This window comes from Centruroides vittatus, unplaced genomic scaffold (assembly GCF_030686945.1).
Source record: "Centruroides vittatus isolate TY-2023 unplaced genomic scaffold, ASM3068694v2 contig_754, whole genome shotgun sequence".
Classification (NCBI taxonomy): Eukaryota; Metazoa; Arthropoda; class Arachnida; order Scorpiones; family Buthidae; genus Centruroides; species Centruroides vittatus.
Genome location: NW_027122490.1, coordinates 2,313,324 through 2,332,375, shown reverse-complemented (window position 1 = coordinate 2,332,375; position 19,052 = coordinate 2,313,324). Strand labels below are relative to the sequence as shown.

The following is a 19,052-nucleotide window of genomic DNA, read 5'->3' as shown; positions in this document are numbered from 1 at the left end:
GTCCTCGTTAGGTTTGACAGATGATAGGGAATTGTAGCGAGTCCCAAATGTGTGCTAAATCCCTAGAGTCTCCTAACAGGTTCTTGAAGTTAGTAACATTAATGTGCGGTTTGAAGGAGACCAATGACTTCTACAAGTTCCTTTCTTCCTGTAAAACTGTTTTTCTGAATTAAACTGGTGATAGTAGAAATATTGTTGAAGTTTTCATAGTTTTGCCACGTTATAAAAAATGGCTTTAATTCTCTTGTGGAATTGGAGTTTGTGGAAGCAAGAAAATTGTTTTGGAATGACTGCAATCAACTAATGAAATTTTACTTTTCTCGTTTAACTTGGCATTTTCACCTGGGAATTTGTTCAACGTTTAATCAATGTTTTTAACCTAAATACATCATTACATTTCATTTGTTTTGATAGAATCTTACGTCATAATCTATTACAAAATCGGAAATTCGACAAAACCGCAAACAAGGATTATTAAAATAAATTCTAAATTCATAATTGATAATGATTAATTTCATTTTCTTCCCGTTAAACACGGCACGAGAATTTTTGTATAAATTGATCTTTGGCCTTTGAAGTATAATTAAAATCTACCAAGACTTATTATATTTTTTAAAGTTTTTGTCAATATTTTACACAGCGAAAAGTTATTCGATACAATTCATGAATATGTTGATCCTTCTTTAATGAAATCTGGATTTAAAAGACGTCTTTTGTATACCTATCTCCGATGGGTTTTATCAGAAAACTTCATTCATTTTAGATTATAAAAATAAAACCTGCCTTAAAACTTATTCGATTGTATTTTATATCCTTTTTATTATACTAAAATTCTATAAACAACATTTCATCCTTCGCTGTGAATGTTTTTTTTTACATCTTTTCGTAATCGTTATAATTCCAATAAAGAATATTACAAAAGAAACAAGACATTTTATTAAATAAAATTAATTAAATTACTTAAATATCTGTTTAATTAAAGAAATTAAACATCCTTTTTAAAAATTTTAATTCTGTTAATGATAGTAATGTAAGATAAACTGGTACGTTGATGCAATTGCGACATCTAATATAACTCAGCTTTATTTTTGAATATAAGAGAGATTAAGTGTGATTAAATGGTTTATCGGAAACTAGAGAACCGTTAGTTTCGCTATCAACATTCTTCTTATATATCAAATTTACAGTCGAGAAAGAAATTTCACATCCAGAGGGAAAAAACGTGTTAAGTCAATCGGAGTTTTGTCAGGACTACCATCGGGAGATAAGACGCCTTCATCTGTATACCAAGTGTGCTTCTAGCATTATTTCATCAGAGAGCAAGATGGGAGTGAATCGAAAAGAAATCAATCATCCAGAGTTCGTTAAGCCTTCTATTCTCTTGTGTCCTTCACTTCCTCTTGTCTAGTTCTCTCGCATTTATTTTTTTTCTCTCCCCAAATTCCCGCGAGAAAATGGGGTGCAGTGTTAGATTTGAAATTCGGACAACTCATAAAGAAGCTGAAGAAACCTATTACATACATAGTCAGTATTAAACTTTATTTACTGATTTTCTGACTATCCAGGCCTCGGATATTTCTATGGTAGTTCTAAGAAACAAAGACATTTCTGGTCAACACGTGACAGTCAAGAAGAATTACGATAGTAAATCTCGCTTGGTCCAACACCTGACATGGCAATAACAGTAAAATCAATTTTCTCAACCCCGGACGCCAAATCTTGCATTGGACAGGGTGGAGGAGCCAATATTTACTCTATGTTAGAAAAGGAAACGTCACAACGTCCATGTGACGTAGAACAATATAGAAATATAACGTCAATTCAGAAAGAAGCAAACTTGCTTCAGTCGTTAGTGGATGTGACGGGGATTTAAAGTTACTCTTGATATAAAATAATCCTCTCCAAATCAAAAAAATTTTTTTTGTTTTCTTCTTATATTTGATTTGTTATTTGATTGAAAAATAAATAAAAGTTTTTCTCTTTCGAATTGAATCAACGTTTCCAACATTTTAATATGTTATCTTCTCTCGAGATGAATTACCTAAAATTAATTAATGTTTATTAATATTAATATAAAAAATGATTTAATTATTTTCGCAATTTTTATTAATATTATTGCTAAAAATATATATTCATTAATAATTTAATGGATTCATTTCAAAGTAATATTTTTGCAATTTTTGTAACTCAAATCATCTGAAAAATTAATTATGCTTGTATAGAAAAATATTCGAAATTACTTAAAAATTAATTGCAATTTATCCTTAAATTTCTTCAGAGTCATTGTAATTATTTGAAGCAGAAATTTTAATTATTCTCTCCTCCTCTTCCGTAGATATAATATCATAACTTTCATATATTTCTTTCGCTTGGATGGTTATCTCGTTCAACTTCCGTTATTACTTTTGGAGATAGTTTCGATTCTGTTTAGAGGTTTATGTGTTTAGGTGGTTCTTTGATAACACTTTTCAGAAATACTTTTTTGTCAAAGAACAAATATAGATCTCGGCAGTAGATGAAACAGTAATAAAAGAAAAATCGAAGAGAAAGACTCATTTCTTGAGGAAACACTTGAGATAGTGAAAATACTTATCCACTAATTAGTACCGAAACTTTGTTTTCGGCAAATTTATCTTATGAAGATGATTGTTAACACATTGTCTACACATCGCTGGCACAAAATTAATGATAGGATTTACTTCAGTAGGATTACAATCTTCAGTTTCCATGTTTATCTCGAAGTTTTTCTTTAAGTGAAGATTGTTTCACAATAGCATCTTTCTACATGAGACTAATTTTAATTCCATTGCCTTGACACTACTTAGTGAAAGGAGAGAATAAATTAGCGACAGTATGTACAGAAAATAGGAGGAGATAGCAACGCTTTTAGTGATTAATCTCGAGATAAACCAGCTATGGATGATAGGCAGTAACAAGAAACAAAAAGTTGTTAAAGATTGATAGCGTTGTAAGACGATAAATATCATCTACGTCGTCTAGATCGTTCACAACACAGATATTTTCAAATTAAGCAGATATCTTGAAGAATTTCAAATCGATAAGAACCGATTTTATAAAAATTTAAAGAATTCGACATATTATTCCTTCTTTATACGTTATCATTTTTTCTTCGCCATCTTGATTATAAATGCCTTCCCTTTTCACTTGTCCTGTTCAATTTTTTCCGGATTATTTTCTATTATTTAATTAAAAATAAACACGCGATTTTCTTTGTTAGAATTTTTTAACTCGAATTAATATCAAAGAAATGAATACATTGAACAATTTTAACATTAGACAAGACATTACATTCGAAAATGTTGACAGTTAAATAAATAACAGCTTAAATTCTAAAAATTTATATACATTTTTCTTGCTTTATGATCTTGTTTATCAAAATATATAATTTATGGTATAAACAGAAAATTGAGGCATTTCTCAATTTTTACAATGGTTTGTATATCTTATATTCCACATGTTTACTTGACGGGCAATCCGTAATCATTCATCTTCATAGAAATATGTTCAAAGCTCGGTAGCATTTAGTTAAACAAATCAACTTTATCGGTTAAAAAATTGCTAAAGCAGAAGCTATCAGACTAATGATGATCGTCCCTATTTTCTACATGTAAACAAGATGTCGTTATTAATCGCCTTTCTATCATAGCCGGTGCATAAGCAAATTTTAAATGTGCCTTTTTTTTACCCCCTTAACCATTGAGTTACGGCAGATTACATGGCTCATAATCTAAAGATCGATCGAAGTTGCAAGAGTCATACAATCAACTGGGTTGAAAAACAACTTTCCATCATTCACTGACAGGTAACTGGTCTCATATGTCGACCAGATGGTATTTCAAAAATTCAGGAAAGAAATTTTCATCCAGCTGGTTTGAAAAGTGAATATTAATAGGTTTGTGCCAGTTATTAAAAGTAGTTTAGTGCAACAGGCGTCGAATAAATACAAAACGAAAATATTTTGCATATTAAAACATTTCTTTTGAAGTTATTAAAACGTTTCTTTAGTTGGATATAACATGGAAGCTTCTTAGAAGAGGTTCAATATCCATTCAGCAAAATAAAGAACTGACGAAATTAAATTCTCCTTTCTTCGCATTACTGTATAAAAATAAGAAAAGTTTATTGAATATTTTGATGGAAAATCAGTTTATGAAGAATTTTGAATACTTCAATAAGATTTCTTTTGTCTCATTAATCATTTCACAGCGGAAATATCTGAATTGACTCGAAAAATGAATGATGGATAACCGAATACTTCACGCAATATCAAAAACAAATTCGTATAATGTCTATCGGATATGTATATTTTCAATACATCACTGATATTAAGTGCATTTAATCGCACTGAAACATAATATAAAGCATTATAATTTAGTTATTTCGACTTATTTAATATAAAAATGAAACATGTATATTTTTATGTAAAATTTACCAACATTTTATTAATAAAAATATTGAAAATATTAAGTAAAATTAATTTAACAACAGAAAACGTCACTCTATAAATAACTGTAATAAATATATAAGTTATTTCAGATATAAAATGCCAGTCTGTTTGGAAAATATTCTTTTAAAAAAATCAAATTGAAAATATCAAATTTAAAAAAAATGCAATTTTTATCTATTTAAAGTAACAGTTTTTTTGTAAATATAATATTTGAATCTTCGACTTTCATATATATTTATACATTCTTATTGCATTTGTTAAAATATTTAATAAGGAAGAAACAATAAAATTTCAAAGATAAATGAATTTCTCTTAAGTGATTTATTAAATTAATTAAGTTTATTGTGAACAAATATTTAATTTCTTATATTAAGCTAAATAAATATTTATAATCGAAAATATTAAAATAAGACTTAAGAATATTTTAAAACAAAATTTTAAAGAGTAAATATAATTAAAGGTAAAGTTTGTTGGAATTATGAGGAGTTCCATTACTTTCTGTCCTTCGTGTCTTGATTATACAATCAACCGAATCTTGTCTTATAGCACATCGATTTTAATGAAGTGTGGCTTCCTAATAATTATATTACGAGCAACTTACTGATGAGCATGACGTCTTTGGAATTCCTTTCATTATAAATAAACCGCAAATATCTTTAGGGGTAAAACTTTGACTTATTATATTGAATTTAATGTCAAGTAAGTGATTGATAGTCGTTCTACGAATTTGATTTTCAACAATAATTAGAAAGTATTTAATTGTTTTCATTCTCTTTCCATTTGTAATTTTAATAATTATATAAAACGTTTATCCTTTTAAATAATTAAAAGACAGATAAATTATTTTTTCTTTTATGTTTATTTCCATGAATATTTATTTCATTTGTAATATCTGCTTTACTTCACTCCTGAATTTTAATAATAAGTGGGAAAAAGTCTTTCAATTAATTTTACTAAGTTGGGAATAGAAAAATCGTCTTGGGAAAAGCAAATTCACTTGTCATATTTATAAATCTTTATAAATAAATATGACGTATCTAAATTAATTCAATTAAGTTTGTAGATAAATTTCCCTTTTTCATAATCATTGACTTATGAAACTTCAAACAATACACAGTACCATATGTCATCTTTAGCCATGAAAGTTTTGATGGCACTAATTATGACAGGTCCGCTGCTTGTTGTCAGCATTAACCGAGCATCGATGTGCTCTTCTGACAGCATCTTTCCATTACTTCATCTTCGTCTCCTAGGCAACGACATAAAATTCGCCAAGTCCCGGAGATTTACGACTAAGTGTAAATGTCATATATGCAGTTAATGATTTGTGTCTTCGTTTCAATATACGATATATCTGGCAATTATATATGATGTGGACACCTGTTTAGAGATGAAGATATAAATGAACGAGGTGGCCATGTATTCATCCTCATATAAATTTTATAATTTGAAAATATTAACAGCTTTACCTTCACTTAACGAACTTTAAGCGTATATATGGTGTTTATATATAATAGATAGCATCAACGAATTGCTAGTATAAAACACGGTTATTTTATGTTTTAAATTTTAAAGTAATTAATGAGTTTAGTATAAATTATGAAATATTTTTACAAGATATATATATATATATATATATTTTATTATTGTTATAAATTTACGTAAAATTCTTTAGAATTTTTTATAAAATATTTAAAAAACTGGAGTTGACAATACTTTTTATATATACAACTACGATGGTTAGAAATTTGTTGTGATTCAAGACACTCTATGAAAACAGATCAATAAGAACATGTTTACTCTTATTCGTTGTTGCAGGCAGGTGTTAAATTTACTGACAGGTGTAAGAAAAGTGATTCGTCTTATCAATACTATTGCACATTTACCTGCCTTGATCTCACTGATGTGATTGTGCTTGCTTTAATATCATGTTTTGACTTATTCAAATATTTTCTTATCTGCAGGGAAATGAAATCCTATCTAGGATATTCTTTTTATCCAGTAATAAAAAAAACAGTGTAAACAAATTTATTTTGTTTTGTGTTTCGTCTAAATAATAATTCAATAAGTAAATAGAAAAAACATATATATTCTTATATTGGGAAATAAAATTTAATTTATGTCAATCACTATTTAATCTTTTATTATTTATGTCTACGGTAATTTTAATTTATAAAGTTTTACAGAAAATTATAAGTAAAATAAAATACTTTCGTAAAGTTCAAAAGCAAACATACGAAGCAAAATAATGCGAAAATTTTAAAGTGCCTTCTGGAATTATTACACATGACTTAATACATTTATTTCTCTTCACTTTTCGTGTTTATTGTTTTCAAAAAGCGAGTGTCTGGAGATTTCAAATAAATATTCTTATAAATTTTCTCTTTGAAATTTCTTTTTTAATATCTGGAAAGGATGTCTTGTAATAAAATAAACTTGTACCAAGAAAAAGAGTTTTAAAATGAGAAATTTCAAAACAGCATATCATTTAATATGACTTGGTATCATCATTATCGATAAAAGATAATAAACTGACCTCTGTGGTATTTACACTAAATTGAACATGACATTAAAATTATCGGAACATTTCGAGTTCACTTTTGTTTCCTATCAACGAAATCTCTCTTCGCTAAATCCAATCATCCAAACTGACGTTTCAAAACATTGGCGTGTCAGTCGTTGCTTTCATTTCGTATAGCAAAACCCATACGTGATGAAGCTTGCGTGCAAATTTTAGAAATTTTATTCGTTGAAACTTTGGAGTAATGCACGCAGAAGCCATCGAAGTACAGAGATTACGAATACAGGAGATGTGATAACAGTCAAAACTTCGGGTCTTCCCGACAACCCTTTCGTAGACTTCTGTAATCCTTCCCCCCACTGAGTCTTGTGAAAAGAGAAGGAAGAAGAGGGGAAAAAATCGGCCTAGATGACAGATCACAAACCGTGACCAATCTGACAGCCGCCATCTTGTCAGTGATTGATATCACCAAAACAAGATAGAAGCTTGTGTGGGATAAACATGCAGCACATGACACTGACGTCATACCATGTCTAGCTGTAGAAAAACGCCAAAGTTCGTTGGTAGCAGAAGACTGTTACATTAGAAATGTTGTCATATGTCTTCGATCGATGGTTCCGTGTTATACTTCATCTCGTCTAACTCCAAGTTGTGCCGTTATATACACTAAAGCTAATAATTTATCATTTTTGTCTCTGTACTATTGGCGTTGAATTCATAGATGATTAATCAAGAATCATTTGCATAATTGGTCAACATTTATTTTTCAAATATTTAAATCAATGATTAAGTTGTCTTAATCAAAGAAGATTGATGGTGATAATTGTATCCATCTACTGTAGAATATTTTATTTTCTCTTTATTTAAATATGCTTTACTATTATAATATAAAATTAATTTTATATCTAAAGTTTGTTAAGTAATTTTAAAGTATTCTGAAAACATTTCTTTTTATCAATTTGTATGATAATTTATATCATTTCTTTGTAATAGTTGTTTTCAAAATAATTTTACAATCTAAACGTCAATGTTTAAAAAAGTTTTTTATATAAAAATTCAGTAAAATAATAATTTTCATGAATTTTAATGGAAATAAATATGAAAATACGTAGCTAAAAGGCAGTTCTCCCGAGTCTTGAAATTGCTTTCAATTCAACATGTAAAAATGTATACAGATTGAATAAATTATTTTTAAACAACCTCATGGAGTAATTAAATTATGAATATTATCTCACTGATTTAGATACCTTTTTATAGTAAAATAATATATATTAAGCAACCAAAATAAACAATTTTATAATAATTAAATACCAATATTTATATATAGGCTAATTAAACGGTTTAATTGCTTCTGAAAAGTTTATAAAAACACTTAATTATTACTTGTATATATTAAAAAGCCAATTACAATTAAGATAATTTTTGTATAAATAATTCCATGAAAGTATAACTGTGTTATGCTTGAAACAAGAATATGAAACATAACAGGAATCTAAGATAGTCCGGAAAGTTAAGTTCTGGAATGACATTTTCAATCAACTGATGTCATATTCTACTATATAATTATATTTTCAATTATTGATAAGTTTATCGAATAAGTCTTGGCTCTTATTATTAATTCTGGTCTCGACAGCTAAATTAACACTTCAGTATTTGACTGTGTTCGTCCTTTGCTTTAACGAGTTCAGCATGGCTTTGACGTCATAGTAAGTGTCAAATTAATTCTTTTTGTTTTGGATCTCGATCGCAGACGTCTAATTACCATAGTTTAAGATAAAATAACTATTTAACTCATTAGAGTTTGTGATATTTAACTTTAACTTGATTTACGATTTCGCTCTATTGAATACACAGAAAAAGTCTCAAGTCCAGTTTCATTTTAGTATATTTAGTACAGTAAATTTGAAAAAATTCTTATTTAATTTATATTTCTGTTAAGAATTTTTCATTTAAAGCGTATTTGCGTACTTACTCTTTCTCTGTGTATACGTTAATTAGGCTTGTTTGAGTTAGTATCGTGTGTTAGTAAAGAGAATAGAAAAGAAAGCAACACGTTAGCAATGCTAAAGTTGTTCAAATAAGATTTATAGTTCGCTCATTTCAAGAAATAATTGCCCATTTTCAATTAAAGACAATCAAGGGATATATGAACGAAAGCAATTAAAAAGATTGATTGAGAACTAAACAGATCTGAGAAGACGTGAAGAGCCAGAATCGAATTTAAAAGTTGGTTAATGCTAAATGGAAGAAGCTTTTAGTTCCTTTTAATTATTGAATAATTTCTTATATTTCATAACCTGACAGATTTAAAGTCTAATAAATTAATCTAGAATTTCCATTAAAGTTAAAAGAGGATATTAAATACTGATCTGAATTCAATTTTATTTTATTTTTGAAACGTTTAGCTTTAAATGTTTTGAAAGCTTTTGAAATCTCTTGTGCAGTGTTAATAATAATAATAATAATAATAATAAATGAAATGGTTATTTTATGGCATTGTTCATCAGTTAAAGGCTATTATTATTAGCATATTCAATAATTTTAATATAATTGTTTACAAATGATATCGATTAAACATTTTAAGGATTATAAATAGACATAGTTGTTATTCAGAATTGATTTTGTTTTATTTGACTGATAACAATAGATAGAGTAGAAAAGGTGTCAATAATATTTGCTTTACAGGCCTACACATTCTATAGACTATTCAATATAATAAATATTGTAAAAGTTCACATTTAATACACATAATGCAATATTAAAATAAATTGTAACATTAAAGAGCATTATTATAATTTTTGTTTTATTTTAATATAAAATAAGAAAGTTTATACTGAATTTAAAATAAATTTACAACATTTTTAGTACATTAAAACGTGGAAAATATAAATTTAAAAATGTTGTCGTTTTATAAAAATATATAAAGTTTATAATATAAAAATGTACATATTTTTTGTCGTTTTATTCAAGCCACTTTACATAAGGATATAAATATTTTAAAGTCGAAAAATAAATTCTTTCCAAAAACTATTTATTGCTTTGAAAATTTTTGAACTATATAAAGCTGGAAAACCGTTTTTTAGTGATAAGTTTAGAATCCAATACGATAAAACAAATTCCCAAAATCTGCTTACATTTTATTCAAAACTTTTAATAATAAACAACCCAAACTCTTAAGGAACTTCAACTAAATATTGTAAATGCTATCTCTTCAACAACTTCAAAAAAATTTTTGAAAGTATTAAAATAGGGTGAAGAGTTGTGAAACGTGCCAACAAGAATGCATTCTTTTTCAATACCTTATTGAAGTCCTGGAACATATTTTCATTAGAAAACGCTCTTAAATAATAACGACAATAGAATTTTACAAAGAAAAACTTTAAATATAAATGAATAAACAGTAGAAAGAATAATCTATGAAATTTTTGATGTTCAACGTAAAATTCGAAGATTGTATGATTTTTTGTAGATTCATTGAAATGAAACTGAATATGTTTACCTATCTGTTGATCAGAAATATATTGAATATGTAAAAATATTTTTACAGAATCAAAATATATGTTATCAATATAAATTTGTATGGAAAAACGTGACTGCAAACAATTTCGAATTGAATTGAAGCAACATAGCATTAGACTATTGAGATTCAATCTTATTTTGTCAAATAACAGTCTCAGGCACTTTGAATTTTTATTTATTTATTTATTTATTTACAAATATAAGAGTAAACACAACCGTTTTTTCCACGAATCAATAAAATTAAGAATAAACAGCGTTAAAATATATATATATATCTATATAAAAAAGTCCAAGCAAGTAACAAAAAAAAAAATTGCTAATCTTCTATTCAAATTCGGTAAATTTTGTATATTCAAACTAAAATAAAAAGTGATAAGAATAAAGATAAAAACATTCTATCGCTGTAGTAATGTTTTTTATTCTATAATAAAAATATTTAGAAGGAAGAAAGAAATGTTAAAAGAAAGAAAATTACGCATCTTCATATCAATTTGGTATGGGCGCACCAAAAAATTTAAAGAAAGAAAAAAGTTCTTATGATCAAAATAATTGAATTCATCTGCAAGTTGAAAATCCTAAATCGTTTCTGTAATTCATATTTTTCGACTATTTAGATAAGCGTAAAAGATAATTTAATATTTATATTTACATATATATCTTTTTATTTTTATAATAGAAAGTCGTTAATGCTTTAATGCAAACCTATTAATTTTATTTAAGATATTTAATTATATATTCTATAAAGTATTAAAAATAATAATTAATCTTTTTACTTAATGATATAATAAATTGTAATAAAGAAATTAATGTTAATATAAATGAAATTCTATTGTAAAAAGTAAATTGCTATATAAAACTCTGTAGATGTTTATCAATTTTAATTTTAACTAATTAATATAATTAAAAATACTATTTAATTATTTACAGACATCTTTTTATTCTGTTATTTTAATGCATTTATTAAATTTTAAAATCTTAAAAATAACAGTTTGAATCTTAAACCCTAAAAGAATAAATTCTCTCCTCTCCCAGTTTAATAATGATAAAAATTTTAATATTTTCTGTTATTTATATATAAAAATAATCACACAGAAGTATATTCAATTAATTTTTCTAATGGCATAAAATAATTACTATATAATATACTATTAATATTGCTTTTAATGAAGTAAGTATTTAGCCCTGTCCATCTAAATTAACGCATATAATTTAATATATTAAATATGTCTAAATTAGATTAATAAATTAATTTAAAAATTTAAATATTTCTTAGTTCATGAATATGCATTTTAAACGAACAAATGACTTCATAATATATATATTTAACTACAAAAGTTGAATTAAAATGTGATGTGTAGATTAAAAAAGCAAAGGATTAAATTGCTGTTATAAAAATCTAACTTAATATAAAGAACTTTATTTTATTATTATTATTTTTTTTAACCTTTATACAAAATCAGAATTTGATTAGGCATATTTTAGGAATATTATCAATCTCTTCCTCAAATACAAACCATCAATTATGCTCACATTTGATAAAAAGAAATCAATATTTTAACCCATGCAGGGGCCTCTTTAATAAAACAATTATTATTCCTGGAAAACATTTATGGAATCATTGTTACCCTACATTAATACATTTATTAATATTTTTCTTTGTTGAACGTGTTGAAAAATGATGGTAATTAAAACAGTTCTTGTGATATTTAATACATAAATTAAATGTAATTAAAATACTCTCATTAATCTCCTGTTACAATAACTTTTTTAAGAAAATTATATAACGCATCAATTAATTTTCATTCAAATAAAATTAAAATTATTGTATTCGATATCATTTCGATGAAAATAAATTCTGAAATAATTAAACGAAAAAAAGTCAATGTATTTATTTAAAAAAAAAAATATTATGTTATAAGCTAACATTACGATTCGTTTACGTTTTTTAAATGTGATAATACGTGAAAAAAAATTGATTAAATACTGTTTATATCAGAAAGAAAATCCGATACACGTCATAGATTATATAAGATCAAAGTCCTGTCCATTAACATTAGTTACTTCCTTGCAATTAAAAGACAGATTAAAAGAACAAAATTTATAGAGACGGCAAGTAAACTTTGATTAAATATCAAACCATTTTCGGAAAAATCCAAATTATATGGCAACAATCTCTCTTGCATACAACTATAATAATTGGTTTCGTGTTGAATTACTTCAACAGAATTACTCTAAAATATTTACTCTTAGATTTTAATTATTCCAATTCTTAATTTTTTCTTCTACTTAAAAATTTCTTTTATTGTCCATAACAAAAGGGGAATATTCTACAAATCTAAAACAAAAAATTCCGTTTTTAAATTGTGTATAATTGTTACATGTAAATTATTGTAAATATAACTAAATAAAATGTAAAAAAAAAAAAATAATATAAGATAAATGATTTTCACTTAATCGTCGAAATTTATGTTAAAATGAACCATTCATTGTGTGTCAATAGTTAAGAAAGAAGCCTTTCTCCATTAACAAGAAACTGTCATCTTCCGATTGTAAACTCTTCAGAAACTTAACGATATGTCATTTCCCAATACCATTCAGAGAGTATTGTGCAGCCTTTTCTGTCTTGATGATGATGATTGCTTATCACTACGGTTTCCGTTTTAGAGTGGCTGAAACGGCCTGGAAATATCGAACAAAGATCTCCAACAATCCTTGATATTTGGTTACAAAGAAACGAAAACTAAAAATCAGTTTGTAAATTAATTGTGACGATAAGGGAATCATTATATAACAATATATCTGAACTCAATAATTTGGTAGGAAAAAAAATCAATTTAACGTGAAAGGAACAAATTCTTGAGAATCATTTTAAATAGCACTTGTACTTTGTTCTTCTTAAAAAAAAAAAAACAATGATATTCTGTACATAAAAGAAACAATAATATGCCATTATAGTTATACACATAACATTACATTTCTAAAATAATTGCAAATATGCATTTGCTTCAATTTGTCTCGGTTTGCAATCATTACATAAAACAAATTTTAAAATTGGTCTACCATTAAATAATGGTAATCCTTATTAGAATTCTGATTATCTACAAAGAATCTATTCCTTACAATTAATTAATTGCAATTCCGAATAAAACAATAAAAGAAACAAGATGGATTTCATTCCGAAAAGCATTCACACACGTTCAATTACAAACTGTTTGACTGCAGAAGAGAATCCTTTTATCTACAAAGGAATCATATGAACGGCATTTCATTAGCTTCGCATCGATACAAATATCTTTGAACATCGCCGAAATTCTTGGAGGCATCAACCGATACCGCTTCTATTGAGACATTGATTGACTCGGATCTAACTTGCTTCCTTTTGCCATTCCCTCAGAGAAATTAGCAATTTATCTAAAATGATAATTATCGATACTTTTATACGGCTAATTGCTAATTGTAAAGTATAAAATGATACTTTTAAACTTTTAATTATTGTATTTAAAATTGATATGAGCTATTTAGTTAATGGAAAATTTCATAAAATTGAATAAAATTGAAAGAAAAAAAATATATGTCTTAATGATTATCAAAATCGATAAATTTTTTAAATTAAAAAATAATTATAATAAAAAATAATTCGTCAAAGCATTATCTTTAATGGATAACTTTAAATTGTTAAATTTATTTTAAAAAAATATATAAAATTTTAAAAATATTTCACCGCAGATAAAAAATTAAAATATTATTTCATATGTGTATAACATTTATATTTAGACAAAATAAAATAAAATATTCAAATAAAAATAATTTCGTTTAATTTAATTTAAAATTAATATGTAAATTTTATTTAAAAAAAATAAAATTTAAAGACAAACATAAAATTAAAAATTAATTAATGTTCCATAAAAATTATACGCACATAAAATTAAATGACGCTCTCAAAAATTATTTTAAATATATTTTTGTATACAATTTTTTAAATTTAAAATAATTAAAGAAATCAAATATAAAAAGAAAAACCATAAATCGAAATCTTTTCCCGAGGTTCTTTATTTCTTTTTTAAAATTTCATGCACCAAAATATCAAATATTCTAGTGTAAAGGATCGAAGATTTGGTCACAATTTTCACTCTATATGAGATTGAAACCTGTAAGCAAACTTTTATTTTATTTTTTTCCATCTTCAAATATATTCTATACGAATCGTAGCGGATTTATTTTTTAATAGTTCTCAGTAAAATTACAAACATATCTAAAAGATTCCCTCATTTAATTTTATGATAAATTAAATTTTAAAAATCCGATAATATATCAAATATTTAATCTGGTTAAATTTAAAATATATTTTTAAAAATATTTCGAAAAACATATATTTAAAAAAAAGAAGAAGAAGAAGAAAATACGTTAAAAATTTTCTCTTCTTTTCACGATTTTTTTTTCTTTTTGCTTTAATAATTTGTCATACAAACTTAAATTTAATCTGTTGCAATAGTTTTTATTCTATGGTCTATTCTCTTGTACGAGTAACGCAGAGTTCGCAATTTAAATAATTCTACTGATCATCCGGAAAGCAAATTAATTCTTGAATAAAATAGTTTTTCTTTTTTCCCCTTTTTTACGCGTTCCTGACCCAAAAAGTCTAATTATACGAGAACATTCTAAAGGTTTTATGTTTTCGCCTTTTGAACAGAATTGTTTGCACAAAACCTTTCGGTTTAATGTTTGTCTTTCAACTCGAAGCTTTTCAGAAGCAAAGAATAAAATAAGGAATTTTTACATTACAAAAAGAATGCGGTTGTTTAAACAATGATCAAAGTGTAAATTGTTTCGATAAAAACTTGTTAATTTTTCTAAGGATAATTTTAATCTTTATATAGTTTCTGAATAATTAATCACTTAACAGATAAATTTGTCTTTTAAAAAAGGTTAGTTGATAGTTCGTAAATATACAAATAAGATATGAGTCTATACACGAAAAGTTACTTAAAATGTATTTTTTTGCTACTTCATTACTGTTTTAAAAAAAGCTTTGTTATCAATTATTATATATTAAAACATCACTTGGAGGTATTTCTGAATAAAAAAAAAGTTTATCTAAAATAAGGATGTCATCAATAACCGAAAAAAGTCGTTAAAAAATATATAGAGCGATACAGTTATCTCGTCTAACTGATAAGCTTACTAGTATATAAATTTTCAGATTAAGCAATTCAAGAGTGCATTCTATTTAGACAATAAATAGAAGTGAACAATTTAATATTGTTTGAAATTATACGAAAGACAATCAATTCTAAGATCTTGCCTCATCTCTCTAATTGGCTAAAGACAGCCACCTTTTCTTTATCTAGCTGCTTATCCTGACAGAAAACAAACATCATGTTTAGCCTCCATAGTCTCCAATGGGCAATGTGTCAGGAGCTATTAAAGTAGTGATGATGAATGAGGGAATTTTTTGGCTTTAAAACAACTTTGAAATCAGGACATACAAACAAGTGATCGTTTGTCTACGTCAGTTTTAGTTCTTTATCGAAACAAGCAATCTATCTGAAGCCCTGGGTGTTTAGCCACACTAATCCCTCTGTCAAAGTATAAAGATGTGAACGTTGCATGTTATACCATTAGTAAGCTCCACCTGGGGTGGTATCTTAAGTATTCGCAGCAAACTTCATTTTTAGCGTAAAATCATATCAACTTGGAAACTTCTCCCCCTCTCCAATCTTCAATTCTTGGATGAAAATTTACTGCATCAAAGGTTTTTCAAATTACACTTTACTTTGTTTGCTTCAGTGAATTTAAACTGCTTTGGATTGTTCGCGATACTTTTTTTTTAAATAAGAAAACGGTTATTAGTTTTTTAATGCTTAGAAAAATTATAGGCACTTTTCTTCTGTGTTTAGAATTGGTCGATGTATTTTAATGTAGAAAATAGGGTGCATGAATAATTTCTGTTAGAAAATCTCGTGAATGAAACAACACTATTGATTGATGAATAGCAATGTTGGTGAAAATAGAAGTGGGAATTGCAGGAAAGAATTCAATCAAAAAATTTGGAAACCTTTACTAAAGCAATATTTAAGAAGTATATTAAAATATCACTTGAGAGATTACGCGAATATGATTTTTCTCCTTTAATTTAAATCTTAATTATGCTCATATTTTAAACAAGAGAAAGGAATTTTTGAAATACGTCAGTTATGCTAATATCGTTCAATCTGTCGACACCTTTTACCGAGAAATAATTTTGTTTATGATGGAATGGGAAACACCGAAACGATCAAATGTTATGATTAATGGGAATGTAAAGACAGCAGTAGAGAAAAAATATCACTGGATCTCCAATGATGATTAATGACAACTAGATGCTTAAAATACCACGAGATTAATATAGAAAACTGATATTATTTCGCGTAAGAAAAGAATGCTTTAGTTAAAACCTTCGAAATTTTTTGATGAGATTCGATTTCTGTGCCCACTGTTAGATGTGCTATCCGTAATCTAATAATACTGTGTGCTGTTTTTCCAGAGAATGACTCCGACCGACAAAAGGAAGTACAGTATATTGATCTCTCTGTCTCCTGCTGTTACCTGAACAGCTCATCCTTCGACGTCATCAAACAATATAACTGAATATTAATCATACTAAATGTATATTATGTAAAAATCTTTTGAAATATATATGATCGATAGCAAACAATTAAAATGTTTTTATTTTCAAAAGACTTTCATCAAAATAATTAATTGACGTAAGCAGTATACAAATTATCGATTTAAAAGTTTTTTCTTGAAAAAACAATATCTAACAATAAAAGCGAATGTAAAGTTAATTAATTATCGGTTAATTAACGACAGTTTATCTTAAACAATTAAATTCATTTGCGGGTTTCTCTAAGTGTGTAATTTTACTTATTCCCATCAATCAGAACTTATTAAAGAATACTTAATAGGGTGCAATACCCTATAATGTTTCTTAAAGCTCATTAATGTTTGTACTACTTATACTCATTTAAAGAAAATCGGATAAGGTTGAACATGCAAAGAAAATGAGATGAATGTCTTTATTTAACTTCGTCCATCAATCTCTCAGAATAAGAATAGAGATCATTAAAATTCTTGAATTTTTTCCATACAATTTATCATCGAGACAATTTCTAAATGGATTTTTGGAAATTATTTCCAGTATATTTTATCTCGTCCAGGAAAACTGAAAGTCATTCCTTACAACCGTTAGTAACTGAATAGGAATGAAGGGAGAAGAAAAAATTCCTACTAAATTATATATCAAATTTTCCTCCTGATGCAAAACATGTTTTGTTTACAAAATTAAAAACAATATCCCGTGGAATATTTTGTAGTTATTCAATATTGTTATCAACTATTCATTTTTTCCCCTGAACACGACTCGACAATAATTAGCACATACCACGACAGTTAAGGGATGCGGATAAAAAGTAGTTTAGATAACCATGAATGACTTTACATTGTCAGTCCGAGTTTGTAAAAGCGGCAGCCATGTTTTTGTCTTTCGACGACAAGCATATCCACCACGCACCATTAGCTAGATAATGGGCAATCGTTAAATCTTTTTCACCTACACTGAAAATGTTGCCGCGAGGGAAAAACTAACCTCTCTACTAATTACAAACTTTCCGTCCACTATTATTAATTACATACAATTAGAGTGAACGGCTGTAGTTTTTCTTTCCGCTTCTTCTATAGAAATGAGGGGACTAATTAATTGTTCTGGTGAGGATACAGAGGTGGCACTTTTGTTAGGATTGCGCCCCTCTGATTGACGTCATCAATTGTTACCCAACCGCCACCAGCTGTATGTATATGAATACTTCAATCTACTATCTAAAAGTTTTCGTACCTAACAGAGTATGTTTTTATACATATACTCTCTCTTTTTTTTAATATTACACAAACGAGAGCCGGCGGTAAAATTACATACTGTTTATAATTGTGTCGACTGGTTACTGATCCACTTAAATTAATAACGTGCCATAAATAACTTTTACTTATCAGGAGATAATTAGTTGTACTATTTAATTGAAATAATTAAATTTTAGTCAAAATATTTATTTAAAGCTCGGGGAGAGGTATCATATTTTAAGCAATTAGACGAGCGATATGCTGTATAGTTGTATAATGACTCTCAACTGTCAACTGTGGATCCCACGAGAAAGCATAGTCAAGATCTATATGGTCCCTAGACATAAGGGTCATTGTTTGCCCTATGGCCATTGATCTAACAGTACGAACACGTTTATTGTGTTTAGTAATGGCCCTGGTGCCACACCTACCTTCGTATTAATGACTGTGAGACACGCTAACAAATTAATCAACGACAATATTGTTCACGATCCCGACCACAGGCTGTCGAATAAACAGCGCCATCTGGTTTATGGAAGTGACAAAGAAATAACTCAAAAACAGCTTTATCACTACATTCGACTATAAGAGACGAGTAATTTAAATTGCATTTAGTAAATTGGAAATTCCAGTTTTAAACTTTTTCCTCATTCAATATTAGATTCATCTTAT

The 19,052-nt window shown here is 27.0% G+C and overlaps 1 protein-coding gene across 1 annotated transcript in view; it reads right to left on the bottom strand.

The window, feature by feature from the left end:
• Nucleotides 1-713: 713 nt before the first annotated feature.
• The window catches only part of LOC136981430 (anaphase-promoting complex subunit 13), a 424,687-nt gene continuing 406,348 nt past the window's right edge, over nucleotides 714-19,052 (bottom strand). Inside the window, exon 4 of the transcript XR_010881704.1 lies at nucleotides 714-2,041. The gene's annotated coding sequence lies outside the window, so the exon portion shown is untranslated. The remainder of the gene's footprint in view (nucleotides 2,042-19,052) is intronic.